This window comes from Mercenaria mercenaria, chromosome 9 (assembly GCF_021730395.1).
Source record: "Mercenaria mercenaria strain notata chromosome 9, MADL_Memer_1, whole genome shotgun sequence".
Classification (NCBI taxonomy): Eukaryota; Metazoa; Mollusca; class Bivalvia; order Venerida; family Veneridae; genus Mercenaria; species Mercenaria mercenaria.
Window position 1 is genome coordinate 39,740,166 of NC_069369.1, and position 17,619 is coordinate 39,757,784.

Here is a 17,619-nt window from a genome sequence, read left to right on the forward strand (position 1 = left end):
AATATAAACATTACTTTTTATGAGTTACGAGCTCGATATCACTATTTAGGCACTATTTATTAATCTAAAATCACAAAAGACGCAGAACTGCTCTGTCTCGCCACACAAATAATTTTGAACTGTGCAATGCCGCCACACATTTTTTCGACCATGTCATGTTTGAATGTCTATAACTCGTTGAATATTGCGTTTTGACAGTTAAAAGTTGGACAATATTCAGAGTAAACATTATTTTAAAGGTTGACGTTAATAGGATAAGTGAATTAAATATATCACGATAAACTTTCGTTTTCGCATTTTTTTCAACAAAATCACACTTTTAACTCGGCATAACTTACTCAATAAACATTACTTTTAAATGGGAATCACATGGCATGTTCTTTGTTCATGCTACTTCTTACAGAAATAAATATCTTGCACCAACCGATTCTTGGATCTAAAATACTTACCCCGATATAGATGCCTGCAAAAATATCGGAGAACTGTTTTGTATGCCACGAATTGTTTAGCTCGCAACCGGTTAACGGGTCAAATTTATATCGGTCTAAGCCCGTTATTTCTTGTATATGCTTAGCTGCAAACAGAATTCAATGTTTAAATGCAGTGATCATATCGGAATGGCTGAAACGGCATTGTTTGCAAAAAGGAAAATATTATGCTTGTTACTTGTTACAGTTTGTTATCTAATACTGATCACTATTACTATCAAATTATACAACAGGACGGAAGCAATTCCTTTTAAAGAAAAGGCAAATATGAAATGGACACTCCTAGTGACAGTCAACGATGGCTTCTTCGACTTTTTTCAGAACTGGATTCATTTCTACAGAAAACTTCATTTGAACTATAAGCTGATAGTCATAGCGGAAGACGATATTGCTTTCTCAAAACTACAACAACTTGATGGGAATTTAATAACACTTGTAAGAAGTCGGCGGAATTCTTCGAGTGAGGCTGTAGTGTATGGAAGTCAAGCGTTTAGCGAGTTGGCATCTGGACGTCCGACCTATATTCTTAAATACCTTCAGACAGGTGTAAATATTGTGTACGCAGATTTAGATGCGGTCTGGTTACGGAATCCCTTTCCTTACTTCAACGGAAACTTTGAAATTTGGATGCAGTCAGACGGGCCTGGGAATTTCTGTACAGGACTGATGGCCATTGAAAGCAGCAACGAAACTATAAAGCTTATGCAGGAATGGCAAGCTTCATTAAAAAAACATCTTCAAATTGACCAGGATGCATTTAACGAGGTGGTAAAATATTCACAGGTACGCTTAAAGACCTTAGATACGAACCTTTTTCCTTCAGGAAAACTATATTTTCAAGAATTCAAGGACAAGCAAAGAAGACATGTTGTAATCGTTCATAATAATTACATTAAAGGTCATCCTGCAAAACTGCAACGCTTTAAAACATATAAGCTGTGGTTCTCCTAGTAGACAGTCAACTATTTTGCTTTCCAGATTTTATAAAAGGAACACGAATTTGAAATTTGACATATCAATAGCAGCTTTTTTGTTTAAAAAATATCACAGCTGCTGCGACTAGAAACCCGTAATCGAAAAATCATATGCCAAGGACATTTCGCTAAAAACATGTGTCTGAACAATATTTTGTTATCTAGTACTAGCATACGATTTGGTATGATAGGTTCGACAGTTTTTGTGTGAGGCTGTTGCTATCACTTCCTGTCGCTGTACATGGTTTCATGACTCTAGGTGAAATATTGTTAAGATGTAATAATGTAACACAATCTTTTAAGCATTCGCTAAATCAAGTACCTTAACTCTGGTCTGGCTAAGTGAAACCCGGAACACCAGGTGCACAACTTCACATCCTCTAATGCTTTATGACTCTAAGTAAAATACTTTTTGAGATACATGCGACATAAACTTCATATTCTTCACACAATCAAGGGTCATAAATGTGGTCCGACTGACAGAAAACCCGAACAAACTCCAGAGTCTTGCAAAAAAAAAATCAGGTGCACAAATTCACATGCTGAATAATATTCCTGTAATGCTTCATGACCCTAGGTCAAATACGTGCGACACAAATTTTTATGCCCTAAATGTATTTATTACTAGAGTTGGTGTACTTGACCCGGGGTCTTACAAGAGGTTTGAACAGAGCCACATTTGAAAGTGTCACACTTCTTAAAAACCATTTTGGTTGGAGAGTCTTTTAAAACATGGTATGATGCTAGGCTGGTCATGCTTTGGGTTAGACTACCATACATTATACACATACGACCATTTCTAACCCGACACCTAAAAATATCACTGTAAAATCCGAATTCACAAAATGGCATAACGCAAAAACGCAGTGCATGTCGCGATCTTGAAACAATCTTGAAGATGATTGTAACGATCCAGTTTCTACCTCACGTCTGAAATTTTATAGTAAATAAACAAGTACAATTTGGACGTGCTGAGTTAAATTGTGTTAACATTTATAATGTTCTGAATTTGAGATCTCAGATGCTTCATTGAATAAAGAATACATGTTACATATACACGTACTCGTACAGACATAAACATTCAACCACTCTAATATTGCATTTACACGTGGCACCGTCCTAGCTGAACCGTGACTATGAGATCAGTGGCAATGTTTTTCCAACGAGTTTCAACAAAGGCTCGCCGCTGTTGTCAGCAAGTTTGCAGCATGTGATACATAAAAATTAAAATTTGATTACAGTCTCAGTGCAGTCAATAACTGAGAATTTTCATATCATATGACATATGATAACTGAATCAAAACATTTTATCATATGTTCAATACAATCTAAAGGCTTGAAACAGAAATGCATCAATAATGTAGACTGTTAACGTCACGTTTGCATTCAAAGCCGCTTGGCAAATTGCGCAAACATGAATTTAAAATTTGAAAAAAATACTGGAAACGGATACGTTAATTGAAACGAATTATTATTCATAAGGAATATCATTTCGGATTGATTTTGTACTATGTTGAATATTATATATTAATGACCAATATTATATGGAAGTGATAAGCTCAAAAACACGGTATCATCACAAATTTGCGTTCAAGTGAATCTCTCAATGACAAATATCATATGTATATATGATAAATTATATCATGAATTTGGTAAAAATCATTGATAAAAACGAGATGAAAATGTTTGTTTTACGTGTTGCATTAACATATCTTTCATTTGTCATACATACTGCATCTGGTGTCCATTCTGAAAAACATTTCTATTTTGGCGTATCTTGTGCAGGCGTTGTCACCCTTAGGTTCATCATCAACTCGGCCTGTGCGGTGAAACTTCTGCCGAAGGTTAGCTATGCAGGGTGGGCACATGTCTGCCAATGACTCGGGCAACCTGTAAAGAAAATAACTCAATATTAAAATTTCACTGATAAATGTACATTTGTATTATAATTTATTGTGAAAAGATTCATTTTGTAAATATTTGCAGTCAAAATATCGCTATATAAATAAAATTCTAGTTACTTGCGTGTCTGAATGAATGCCCGGCTTGCAATATGCCGATTGCGCGACCGCGCTCTTGGATGTTCACCCTAACCATTAAAATTTTAATAACTAAATTATGTTGTTGTTTTTTTACAGGGTGAATAGAATTCTAGAATAACTTAATAAAAATAGGAATCGATATTTTTGCTTACAAACATTTCCTCGTGCAAAGTGTTGAAAGGGTGCAGGTACCAGGCGCAAAACTGCTGGATCGTCACGGTTGAAAGATTTTATAATTTCTGTACAGCTAATGTAGCCAAACAACTTTAAGTGTAGTTTCAAACTAATATATTGAACCATATTCGAGAAAACTGAATTTAAAAAGTGCCGGGTCAGAAATGGCCGTATGTGTAGTTATGACCAAATTCGACAGGCTGCCAGTCTATTAAACATTCCTTAGAAGGAGCATAATAATTATATCGGTTTTACATGATATTAAGTCGTACTGTATACCTACTGTCGTTTTCATGATCACACGTTATCTGTTTTCTTGCCACCCCCCCCCCCCCCCCCCCCCCCCCCCCCCCCCCCCAACCCCATGTCAAACTAAAGTCTTCTTTCATCAAGGGACAGTACCCTGTATTTACCGTTGATAAGAAGAATTAGATATGCAAGTTTCTCCCCTTATCTACCCGTTTGGTAACATAACGTATCTTATCACCTAGCCTGAGATTCAGTCGGTGATATTTTTTGCTTTGTCATAACATACGCACTATCTTATGTGTATAAGAAAGTTGCTGTTACTGGCCCGTTTAGTTTCTAACAGTAGAACAAAAACACATGAAAAATCAACAGACTGGAACCCAGGCTACTTTTCACAAATAAACAGTGTTGTTATTATCATCTATAAAAGAAAAGGAAAGACGAAATGAGAGTCCGTGTAATTAATGCAAGAATTTTACAGGATAAAATATTTTAATGATTTTTTCATTTTCATGATTTTCGTGATTGAAATTTCAATTAAAAACATTTAAATTGTAAAGATGTCCGGATAAGAAAATTTTGATTCATCAAAAGCTTTTAAAACTCGATTTGTAACATTTAGTGTTAAAATAATATTTTGCTTCAAGGCTTTCTTTCGATTTTAGTTCATTTTTGGGCAACGTTAAATGTCGCAACGCCGCTAAATGTCGCAACAACCGTTAAATGTCGCAAGGTTGACGTTAAATGTCGCAACCACCGCTAAATGTCGCAAAATCGTCTGCCGCTAAATGTCGTACCTTTAACGTTAAATGTCGCAAAAATTTGCCCACCGTTATATGTCGCAACACCAACGCTAAATGTCGCACAGCAAAATAAGGTAAGTTTAACAGTCTTTACAACTTAGAGATAAGACTGGGTAATGCATGCTTGATTTGGGAAGGGCTGAACTGACCTTTCACTCTAATTTGCACGTTTGCTTTTCAGTGGTACCGCACCATACATACGTTATATTTCATATGTAAAGGTTTGAGCACTAACGTGGTACTCGCCACAGTACTAGATTTATTTCAGGTCCGAACTATGTAATTCTAATGGAGTCCTGTTTAGCTCATGAGACATTAAGCTCGGGCTCCGTATTGTCGCGCGTTGTATCGCATGTCTTTAGTCGACCTGAATTTCGTTACACAACAGGCCGGGGGCCAGAAATTGTTGATGGAGGATGTGGGTGGGGGGGGGGGGGGTCACCAGTTTTAAACTAAAGCGTCACCGGCGACGTGCGGTAGATACGGGGTTCCTCTGTCCGTATTTGTGGGAACGTTTTTTATATACAGGTATGAAATGTTGGCCTGTGGTGCATTTTTGTCTATTTTTTAGGTACGTACTAGAGGGGTACTCCCCTTATTTTAGGTGGTTAGGGTCTTTTCCCATGGACAATTTTGAAATAAAAGTATGGAATGCTGGACTTTTATTGCATTTTTTGTTCAAAATTTCGGTGTATGGGAGGGGTAACCCCTGTCATTTTCAAGGGCTCAGGGTCTCTCCCCGGGAAAGTTTGAAAAACAGGTATAAACTGGTTGCCTCTGGTGCATTTTTTTTTCTTAATTTTAAGGTACTGGAGGGGTACTCACCCCCATTTTAAGGGGTAAATGGTTCTTCCGCCTGGGGAATTTTGAAATAAAAGTATAAAATGTTCGCCTCTGGGGCGTTTTGGGTCTACATTTTGAGAAAATATTATTTCCAAAATAGTTGGGTGCAACTTTGATGAGTATAAGTCACTAGTAAGCCAACAAAGGCGGGGTTTGGGGTGGAGGAATCGGCTCGTGCAACAATCCAGGCCTGTTACACAACAGGATGTTCAACTACGCGACACGAAGACTGTGTTTTGTACCAGCTGTAGAAAACGAAGATTTTCTATTAATCAGCATTGGGTTCTATTTCTTTGTTTGGAGGTTTACATTTAAAGCCATAAGGTGACTATCAAGCTTCAATGGTGGAGAAAGATCCTATGTGGCCCTCTGTACATTCTTTCAGGTAAAGCGGGAATTGTAATATTATTTTACTTTTAGTCTCTTAAAATTGTTTGGTTTAGTCTCATTCACCTCATTATCCTACTTTTCCGCCTACCCACACATAACCCCCTCTTTCTCTCTCCCCCCCCACGCCACCCGCCCCACCCCTTCAAACATGTAAATATTTATATTTTCTATTAATTTTCTTGGTGCTGTGTGTTTGTGTCTTAGATTTCTGTGTCGTAATATACCACGTTCCCCACCCATACCCAACCCCCACAAACATACAACACTATTACTAAATCGTATTTAGTTAGAAGAAACCTCAGAATATTTCTGTCCTAAAATACTGGCCCTATTACAAAATAATTTCACAAATATTTTTCTTGCATGACTGCTCAAGCAAGGTGTGGAACTCAGGTGAGCGCTCTAGGGCCAACAAGGCCCTCTTGTTGCTATACGTAACAGCACTTATCATTAAGATAATTATATGTATTACATAAACCTGCTAATTTTTCTTCCCTCAAAAAAGTAAATATACACAAGGAATCGATAGTCATAGTGTCAAATAGGAATTGCGACATTTAGCGTTGGTGTTGCGACATATAACGGTGGGCAAATTTTTGCGACATTTAACGTTAAAGATGCGACATTTAGCGGCAGACGATTTTGCGGCATTTAGCGGTGGTTGCGACATTTAACGTCAACCTTGCGACATTTAACGGTGGTTGCGACATTTAGCGGCGTTGCGACATTTAACGTTGCCACAGCGAGCAATGCGAGAACAATATGGCGGAATGAGAAAGTGAGGACGATTCGTGCATGATTTGCAGGGCAAAAGAACTCATTTCCTTATCCTTTTAGTATTGCGTGCAAACATATGATAAATTTATGACCAAATGAAATATTATTTGAATCTCGTGAATGTAACATCCGGGCATTCGAAGCGTGAATTTTTGTTGCGCACAATGAAGGGTCGTAATGAGGTTTGTTTTCACATATTGACCATGCATTCGAAAGTAACGAGGTATGTTAACCTTTGTGACAAATAAGAAGTTTGGCATGTTTCAATAACGCCACTTTTCCATCCTCGGGTTTAGTGATATGTAATCCACGGAGCGCGAGCAGCCAGAGAGTCGCCTCAATTAGGAGAGAATAATTTTAACGTCAGAGGTTATTTCTGGGGTCATGGAGTTTGATTTACCAGCTTGTAATGACAACAGTTTGCGAGGTCAGTTGCTCAGTCTAGTGTGACGTACCAATTCTAATGGCGTCCTTGGGCGCTTCGTTCTTCTTGTTCTTCTGTGTCCGACCCGAGATGTAATCGTCCTAACGACATGAACAAGGCCCAAGAACATTTTTCTCGGGTCAAAATTTCACACCACCTCCTAATCGGGAGGACCGCGAACAATGCGAGAACAATATGGCGGAATGAGAAAGTGAGGACGATTCGTGCATGATTTGCAGGGCAAAAGAACTCATTTCCTGATCCTTTTAGTATTGCGTGCAAACATATGATAAATTTATGACCAAATGAAATATTATTTGAATGAGGAAATTACACTTCTTTTGTAGAAATGTTGGTTTTCCCCGTCGATAATGTAAACAAGGCTATAAAACTCCACTTCCGGTTCCCGTTGTTAGAGCGTTTTACTCGAGCTACGTGATCCGACTCGGTTCAATTCCATCCGGGGAATAAACGCCCAAGGACGCCCTAAGTGTTCCTTCTAAAAAAGGAACAATAATGACTATTTTTCAGAGATCATAGATTTTCGTAGATATGAACGTGTTACAGGAGTAAGTAGAAAGTTGGTGTCATTTTTACAGTAATGGAAATATTGAAAGGAAATAGTGTGATTAAAATACATATGGAGACAATGACATGATACTGTTTACTATGGTACCTTATGTGTAAATGTAGTATATGCAATGCTCTCTCTCTCTCTCTCTCTCCCTCTCCCCCCCCCCCCCTCTCTCTCTCTCACTCTCTCACCCCCTCTCTCTCTCTGTTTGAAGTATGCTCATTTTTGTTACAGTTAATCTTGTGTGCAAAAAAGATCGGAGCTTAGTGTGTACTGTAGTAAGTACGCTGCTTTTGTTCTCATTGTTGATCTGCAGATTTACATTAAGTTCTTAAATGACGTGAAAAGCACACTAAACAAGTCTGACCGAGGATCCTTGCTCTAATATTTCTAAAGCAAATATTATATGTTATAATTATTACGTTATAACACAGGTGCATATGGACAAAATATGGACCAAATTGCCCGCTGTAAGTGAATGACTACAAATGTAATGAAACAAATATTAACATTGCGCAATGGCAGTTATTAAAACATGTTTGACCTTAATTCGATCCTCCTAGATAATCGGAGGGTTGACTTGGAAGATTATTTATCTCAATACTGTAAACTGAGATATATTCGCAAAAGTTTGATTTTTGCTAACATTCGCTATTGAATACACTCATTACATTTATTACTAGAATGGTGTATAGCCGCGAATTTTCGGTATTGCGAATAGGTCTTGGCACAATAAAGTCGCGAAGTAATAGAAAATTCTAATGTCAACAGTATACAACTTGAGTCTGCAAGTATTCTTATCTTTGTTAGGTTTTGTGTGGACAGTACTAACAAACGCAAAAGGTGAAAAGAAGTCAATATTATCTTTTAGACTTACTGTCCATAATATGTTTTCATTTAAATTTAAATATTTATGTATTAAATAAATCTCTATTTAAAAGTTGAAAACTAAAGTCGAAAAGTTTCATAACTTCTTCGTGTGCCGTGAAGGTATTTTGACAATGCACTTTTAGCGTTCAACTAAATGAATACTTTAAAAAAAATCTTGAATTTTTAAAATCATCTGCTTATGATTATGATAAGGATTTTTTTATAATATTAAGTGTAAATCTGGATATTAGAAAAAAATGCATTTATCTGTGTAGTCCTGTGAGTGAATTCTGTATTTCTCTGACCAAAGAAATATGTCCGAGGTTTTTTTTTAAAGAAACTAAACTCTTCTTGCTGCAAAAAAGTACGTTAAACATTTGTGAATACAGGCACAATCCATTTGAAAAACAAAAATCATGGACACATGCACTCTAGAAGGAGTTTATAGACGATTTTCTTTCTAACCGTATTTGTTCCGAATTTTTTCCATCATCGTATTCGTCCCTTTAGTTTTTGTTCTAAATTATTCCCTACATATATTCTTTAAACAGGCACGATAGCGCTTGACTCCAGGACGACAACATTGCTAATCTTCGTAGCAGGTAAGAATACCAAAACTTCTTATAGCAAAACATTTTTTTTTAATGTAAAATATACACACCTAAAGCTACATTCTTTTCATTATTTATTTATTTTATCATCTTATTTTATTTTTTGTTTATTTTTTCATCCTTATTTGTTTTTTCCAAAACGGAAATATCTTCGTTAATTGTTAAATGGTTTTACACCCCGGCGCCCGCTTAGCTCAGTAGGGAGAGCGCCGATCTACGGATCGCGGGGTCGTGAGTTCGATCCCTGGGTGGGGCGTACGTTCTCCGTGACGATTTCATTGTGTCTGAAATCATTTGTCCTCCAACTCTGATTCATGTGGGGAAGTTGGCAGTTACTTGCGGTACAGGTTTGTACTGTTACAGAACCCAGGAACACTGGTTAGGTTAACTGCCCGCCGTTACATAACTGAAAAACGGCGTTAAATCCAAAGCAAACAAACAACCAAAACAAATATTGTTTTGCATCAATCCTTAGCAAGTTAAATTCTGAGGGTGGTCTCTGAAATCAATTTAAGACCAGTGGAATCATATTGTCACAGTCTCAGTGTCAGAACTTTAGAGTATGTTCAAAACATCACTATGCAAAGATTGTACCATCATTTTTGTATCACTTGTGTTATACATTACGTGTATTTCGCACTTATAGTTTTGAAAATTTTGCCAGCGATATTCAGTTTTATGTTACAACGCTCATGCTCTATGAGAGCTAGCTAAGTCACTAGCTAATTTGCATTTCTCAGGAAGCAGCATCAAAATATAATAACGTAAATTACTAATTTCTCAAAAAAAGTGGTTTCTGAACCAGTTTTTTCAATCCCGGCCATGATAAAAAAATATTCCACCAATGGATAGTTACTTTAAACTAGACATAACATCTAACAACAACTAGCGGGTTCAAAATTTTTTGACTCGCTTATCCGTATTTAATATGTGAAGCTTCACAGTACCTGTTAAGTGAATTTGTTAAGATCATTTAATTGGAAAATACGGGCGTTCCTAATGACTACCTACAGTTTCACTTTTTACCTTTAGGTTATAGAATATTTACCTACAATCTAATCGTATACTTAGTAAAGTAGGTTATTGCTATCATTTCTCATCGGATCGTTACTGTGAAACTTGATCACTAAATGATCTATAACATATTTTTTATTTTCTATAGATCAATAGCCATGCTTAGTTTTTAAAGGTGGTCAATCACATTTAAGCAACATTTTTGACATTTTCAGTTCCCGCATATTCCGTTTGAGATTTATTTAAGGAACATAAAGACCCATTCTGCATAGAGCTAGGTATCTGTTAGAAATGTATGTTTCATTTTTTTAATTATTTTTTTCTTTTTGGTTAAAATTTGTAATTACCTCCCTTTTTAAATAAAAGTACTACAAAACGGATAATTTCTTTTAATTTCAATGTGATTTCTAAGGTTCCCATTAATCTGGTCTCATGTCAAATCCGAACGAGTGAATTTGAAAACAAAAATCATAATGATCAAAACTATTGTTTGCCGAATGAATTAACAAAATCATGGGGTCATCTAATTCCCTTTTTTTTCATGATACTTCATACAGTAATTAGAGCTGTTTACTATGTATCTGTTCTTAATCTTAGCGCTTTACGCTCACTTATCAGAACGTTATACGATATTATGTATATATGTTTTTTGACCTTGTATTAGGTTGTAACAGATTTGAGGACGAGGAACCATAATGGCTCAAGTCCTTAATTTGTGAAATAAACTATTCTTCTTCTTCTTCTAATCAGAAGTTCAACGAACAGTGGTGTGCGAAAAGGTGGGTTTTTTTTCTCTCAGTTGCAGTCTTTAAAACAATATCACTCAGGGCGTTTGGGTTTCAGTGCAGAATGTATAACAAACGACAAATCGAATTTTGCTTAAAATATGCTATTGATCATGTTATTTATGAAAATTGCTTTGAACATGTTTTTCTATATTGAAATAATTTTTTTTTCATGTTTGATTAAATGTATCAGTAAATATGTTTGCCGTTGAAAGACCCTGCGTAAAATCAAAGAAAACTATTAATATGGTTAGGAGATTTATACCATAAAACACAAAAAAAAGCACCAGGTTTGTAAAATATCAAAGCATACTCCAAATGAATACTTTTTAAATTCTTGTTTAAATGAATTAATGTTTATCCGAACACATAATTACATAAGGGCTTCATAAATGTCCTGAAGTTGTATGAACTTAAGTGAATAACAGTTCTTCCGCGATGTATATTATGTTTAAATAAATGTTCTTCATTTTCATCCATTTTCTGAAATGTACTTGCTTCGGATCCGATTGAAATTATTTATGATATATAAGCATCAAATATATTAAATCACTTGCCCCTCATCGATGTGGGTTCGAGCCTCACTCGGGGCGTTGAATTCTTCATGTGAGGAAGCCATCCAGCTGGCTTACGGAAGGTCGGTGGTTCTACCCATGTGCCTACTCGTGATGAAATAATACACGAAGGGGCACCTGGGGTCTTCCTCCACCATTAAAGCTGGAAAGTCGCCATATCATGTGTCGGTGCGACGTTAAATCCAACAAAAAATATATATATTAAAGAATTTCATGTAAGACTTTTTACTGAGGAGAAAAACAAATACAAGTAACGACCTTATTGCGAGGGTAGTTGTAAAAAAATATCGCGACAATTTAAATAAATGATTTTTATTCTATTATGTCGTTTTCAGTTCTTTATTCTATAAGCAAGTGTATAAAAATGGTATTTGGAAGTAGGTGGTAGGAGTTTAAAGGATTTAATATTTTTTTTATTGATTTCGTGGTATTTGTGGCAACGTAAAATGTCGCAACGCCGCTAAATGTCGCAACCACCGTTAAATGTCGCAAGGTTTACGTTAAATGTCGCAACCGCCGCTAAATGTCGCAAAATCATCTGCCGCTAAATGTCGCACCTTTAACGTTAAATGTCGCAAAAATTTGCCCACCGTTATATGTCGCAACACCAACGCTAAATGTCGCACTTCTTATTTGACACTATGACTACCAATTCCTTGTGTATATTTATTTTTTTGAGGGAAGAAAAATTAACAGGTTTATGTTATACAAATAATTATCTTAATGATAAGTGCTGTTACGTATAGCAACAAGAGGGCCTTGTCGGCCCTAGATCGCTCACCTGAGTTCCACACATTGCTTGAGCAGTCACGCAAGAAAAATATTTGTGAAATTATTTTGTATTAGGGCCAGTGTTTAAGGACAGAAATATTGTGAGGTTTCTTCTAACTAAATACGATTTGGAAATGGTGCTGTATGTTTGTGGGGGTTGGGTATGGGTGGGGAACGTGGTGAATAACGACACATAAATCTAAGACACAAACACAAAGCACCAATAAAATTAATAGAAATTATAAATATTTACATTTTTGAAGGGGGAGAGAGGGGAGTGGAGGGGGGTATGTGTGGGTAGGCGGAAAAGTAGGATAGTGGGGGGATGAGTCTAAACCAAACAATTTTAAGAGACTAAAAGTAAAATAATATCGAAACTCCCGCTTTACCTGAAAGAATGTACAGAGGGCGACATAGAATCTTTCTCCGCCATTGAAGGTTGATAGTCGCCTTATGACTTTAAACGTAAACCTCCAAACAAAGAAATAGAATCCAAAGCTGATTAATAGAAAATTTTCGTTTTCTACAGCTGGTACAAAACACAGTTACACTGTTTAGGTTAACTGGGTACGGGTATATAATAAGTGACACGGACAGGTTTAAGTCTCTCGTGTGCACACCTTATATGAACTGCTTTATTAAGATCGGTGCGGTTCGCTGGTGCATCAAATTGCGATTGAATTTGTTTTAACATATCGGGATTCGATCCTTTGGTGGCAAGACATTTTTAGTGTAGCATATATCTTAAAATTTTCATTACAAAACTATATTTTGTAGCAGCTTTTACTGAAATGAAACAGATTGGGCTGAGCTGGGCTGGGCTGGTTTAGCCTAAATATATGATAGAAGCTATTCGCTTTATATACGCCCGAAGGGACGTATGTTGGTATGACCCCAATGTACGTCTGTCTTTCCGTCCGTCTGCAAGCAATTTCGTGTCCGCTCTTTAACTCTTGAACCCCTTGAAGGATTTCAATGAAACTGGACATAAATGTTCATCGCACCGAGACGACGTGCAAAACGCATGTTTTGGACAACTTGCCTAAAGGCCAAGTTCACAGTTAGGGGTTAAAGGTCATATGACTTTGTCTTGTATCCGCCCTGTTACTCTGAACTTCTCGAAATGTTTTTAGAAACTTGGCACAAATGTTCAACATATCGAGAATGCGTGCAGCGCGCCTGTTTCCGATGGCTCGCTTCAAAACTATTGTCACACTTAGGGGTCAAAGGTCATGCCTTCGTGCGTATATCGTTTCGCATTGCGGTGCTCTTGTTATATTTGGTATCGTGAAGGTAAGTTGTTTGCAACTATCTAAATCATATGTTATATTTTAGTAATGTAGTAAATTATGGTGATACGCTTTTATCAAAACTTTAGAACAAGAGGGTCATGATGGCCCTGGATCGCTCACCTGCGTAATATGAGCTACATGATTCAAATGTCAAACTGATGCTAAAATATTAAGAAAGTAGGCCAGTAGGTCACATTCATGGTCAGTGAAAGTTAGTTTTAAGGTCAGTTTTAAAGTCGATGTGCAAAACAGTATATGCCATCCAAATTTCAAGGCTGTTTCTTAAAAAAAAAACAAGTAGGTCAAGGTCAAAGTCAAGTGACCCCTTATTACTTTGGGTCATCAGGTAGTTATAATTAAACATTCTGGGAAATATGGTCAGATTATTTTTGAAGAGTTTTTACTATATAACTATTTTGAATCGTACGTCAAGTGCTGGTATATGAGTTCCATAAATTAACACAATTTAAACAACATCAGAAAATCCAACAGTTTTTAATTTCTTGATACACTTTGACGTTAAATGGAAGCAAGAAGCTTTTACCCTATTACATTTATAAATATACTATTGCATTGTTTGTAAAGTCAAGAAACACCTACATATATGTTAATAAGTTATCATGTTTTGGAAAATATAATTTATTTGCATCTAAAGTAAAAGAAATTGAAAAGTTTAGTGATTTAGATTATATTTTCAATATAACCCATGATGATACTTTTAAAACAAAATTGGAAGCAAGAAGATGTTCATTTAGAATAAATATTTTCACATGAAATTAAAGAGGAGAAATTGGCGTATACTGTCATATGTGTTAAAATATTCACAAACTAAAATACATATCTGAAATTAATCATTGAAAATAAATGTCTTATATAATCTATTGCTCAAAGTGATATCAGCAGGGAAACCAATATTGATTATCGGATAAATTTCAAGGGGGACAACCTACTATGCCAGACAAATATGGGGATGCGTGTCGTAATGTATCTTGCGAATCGTGTTGTGTGTCGACTGCCTGCTCTCCTAGGTCGACGCACGAAATGCGATACGACGCACGACAATAAGAAACAAAGCACGCCATGACAAGCGCACCAGATCTGTTTTTAGTCACAGTCTTCGTGTCGTGTAGTTGAACATCCTGTTGTGTAACAGGCCCGGATCGTGGTCCGAGCCGACCCCTGCCCCCCCCCCCGACCCGCACCCTTGTTGGCTTAGAAGTGACTTATACTCATCAAAGTTGCACCCAACTATTTTGGAAATAATATTTTTCAAACTGCGGACCCAAAACGACCCAGAGGCGGACATTTTTTACTTATATTTCAAAATTCCCCAGGGGGAAGAACCCTTGACCCCTTAAAATGAGGAGAGTACCCCTCCCCTACCTTAAGATTAAAACAAACAAAAAATGCACCAGAGGCAACCTTTTTATACCTGTTTTTCAAACTTTCCCGGGGAGAGCCCCTGAGCCCTCGAAAATGACATCGAAATTTAGAACAAAAAATGCAATAAAATTCCGGCATTCCTTACCTGTATTTCAAAATTGTCATGGGGAAAAGACCCTAACCACCTAAAATAAGGGGAGTGCCCCTCTAGTACGTACCTTATAAAAAAAATGCACCACAGGCCAACATTTCATACCTGTACATAAACAACTTTCCAACAAATACAGACAGAGGAACCCCGTACCTACCGAACGTCGCCGCTGACGCTTTTGTTTTAAACTGGTGCCCCCCCCCCCCCTCCTCCCCATCCTCCATCAACAATTTCTGGCCACGGGCCTGTTGTGTAACGAAATTCAGGTCGATACAACGCGCGATAGCGCGATAATACGGAGCGCGAGCTTAATGTCTCATGAGCTAAACAGGACTCCATAGAACTACATAGTTCAGACCTGAAATAAATCTAGTACACTGTGGCGAGTACTACGTTAGTGCTCAAACCTTAAGAAATAAAATATATAACGTATGTATGGTGCGGGACCACTGAAAAGTAAACGTGCAGATTAGAGTGAAAGGTCATTTCAGCCCTTCCCAGATCAACACATTGCATACTGATGCATGCAAACATGCATTACCCAATGTTATCTCTATTTAACTTAGTACCTTATTTTGATGTTCGACATTTAGCGTTGGTGTTGCGACATATAACGGTGGGCAAATTTTTGCGACATTTAACGTTAAAGGTGCGACATTTAGCGGCAGATGATTTTGCGACATTTAGCGGTGGTTGCGACATTTAACGTCAACCTTGCGACATATAACGGTGGTTGCGACATTTAGCGGCGTTGCGACATTTAACGTTGCCACATACAGGCTATGAAATGGACTAAGGCAGTCTGGCATTGTGGAAACTTTAACTTGCAGCAATAAAAACACATGTATTTACAATATACATGTAACAGTACAGAAAGAAATAAAAATTTAAGACACCGGTCACATAATTTTAAGTACTAAAATTTTAGGTTTATCAGACCACTATCGCATTTGCATTTGCTTAATTAATCAAGTATAATATGTTGCGCAACAGAACATCTGGTTGTATATGGATAGCACACACTGCATGCAGTTGTGTAAACTCGCAATTCTGTGATCAAAAGTATTCAATAATTTCCGAAAAAGTCAACGTTTTAGGATATATTTTTAGGATAGAAATATGATGATTTAATTAAACATCCAGTTCATTTTCTTTCATTTCTTTTCATCATGAAGTTTTTCTTTTTATAGCTGACCCTTATACAGGCGCGGATACCTGCTGTGTTAGCAGAAGTTTTATCATATTGTCATGCTGACAGCTACTATACTTAACACTTTGCTATTAATGAGAAACTCATTACACGCTTATATATAATAAGCAAAACAGCCAACATGCTATATGATATTTTACTTTAAAATCAAAATTACTGTAATATTAAAATCTATTTTAAATTAAACGATATCAAGTTAAAAGATATATCATGTCAGGCCGTTGTTCACATTTAAACTTAGAATAGTTTTGACAACTATTTGTTCGACTGTAAACATGATAATTACAATTAAACACTCGAATCAATAGAATATTTTATATACTTCCAATAGTGCTAATTTTATGTATTAGTCCATTATATCATATAGCAATCTGGTAATACATATATTAACAGTAAAATTAATACAGTCGTTTGTTGATATAGCTGTGATTTATTCTGTTATGCACTGATCCGATTCTGATAAATACAATGTAATAGAAGCGAAACCCCTGTAAAAACAGTTAAGAATTCTGATTTTGTTTAATTTCTATACTGAATCTGCACGTTATACTATTTTTATTTCGCACGCACTAATTTCACTTTTACAAAAATGCAACAGATACATTCTGTCACTCACAGTGAAGCGTGGATGTACAATTTACAAAACTATAAACTGTAATTTTGGACATTTCAAATCTGTTATATTCTAAGATCGAATATTTCAATGACACGTGGTTGAGACAATTTACATTTTCTGACTGTAACAATGACACATGACTGACTCACCGAAATACACAGTAATTTTTGACACCATTTTCTTCTCTTTTTTTTTTTTAAATAAAATAAACGATATGTAACGCAAAATGGGATAAAGGCAATATTTTATCTTTTATTTTTAAAACAATCAGCCAAAAAACTTAAGCTTTACAATGGTATCTTATCAGCTAACCGAACATAACTCGGACATTTTGGGCAGAGTGGCTAAAGTGCAATTTTAGCCGTTTTTAAATGCAAATGGAAGCAAGATGCTATTGAATTACTTTGAATATTTTTATATCATCATTTTGTTTGTTTGTTATACTTTCACGTCATAACAGTGATAAAATTTGTTCCAGAGGAGAAACAGTATTAAATGTCCTTTAAAGTAAGCGAAAAACGTGTTTTGCTTGCATTTTATATAGGTTATATTGGGAAATACTATGGTTGGTTTCAAATGAAATTGGAAGCAAAAAGAAAATAG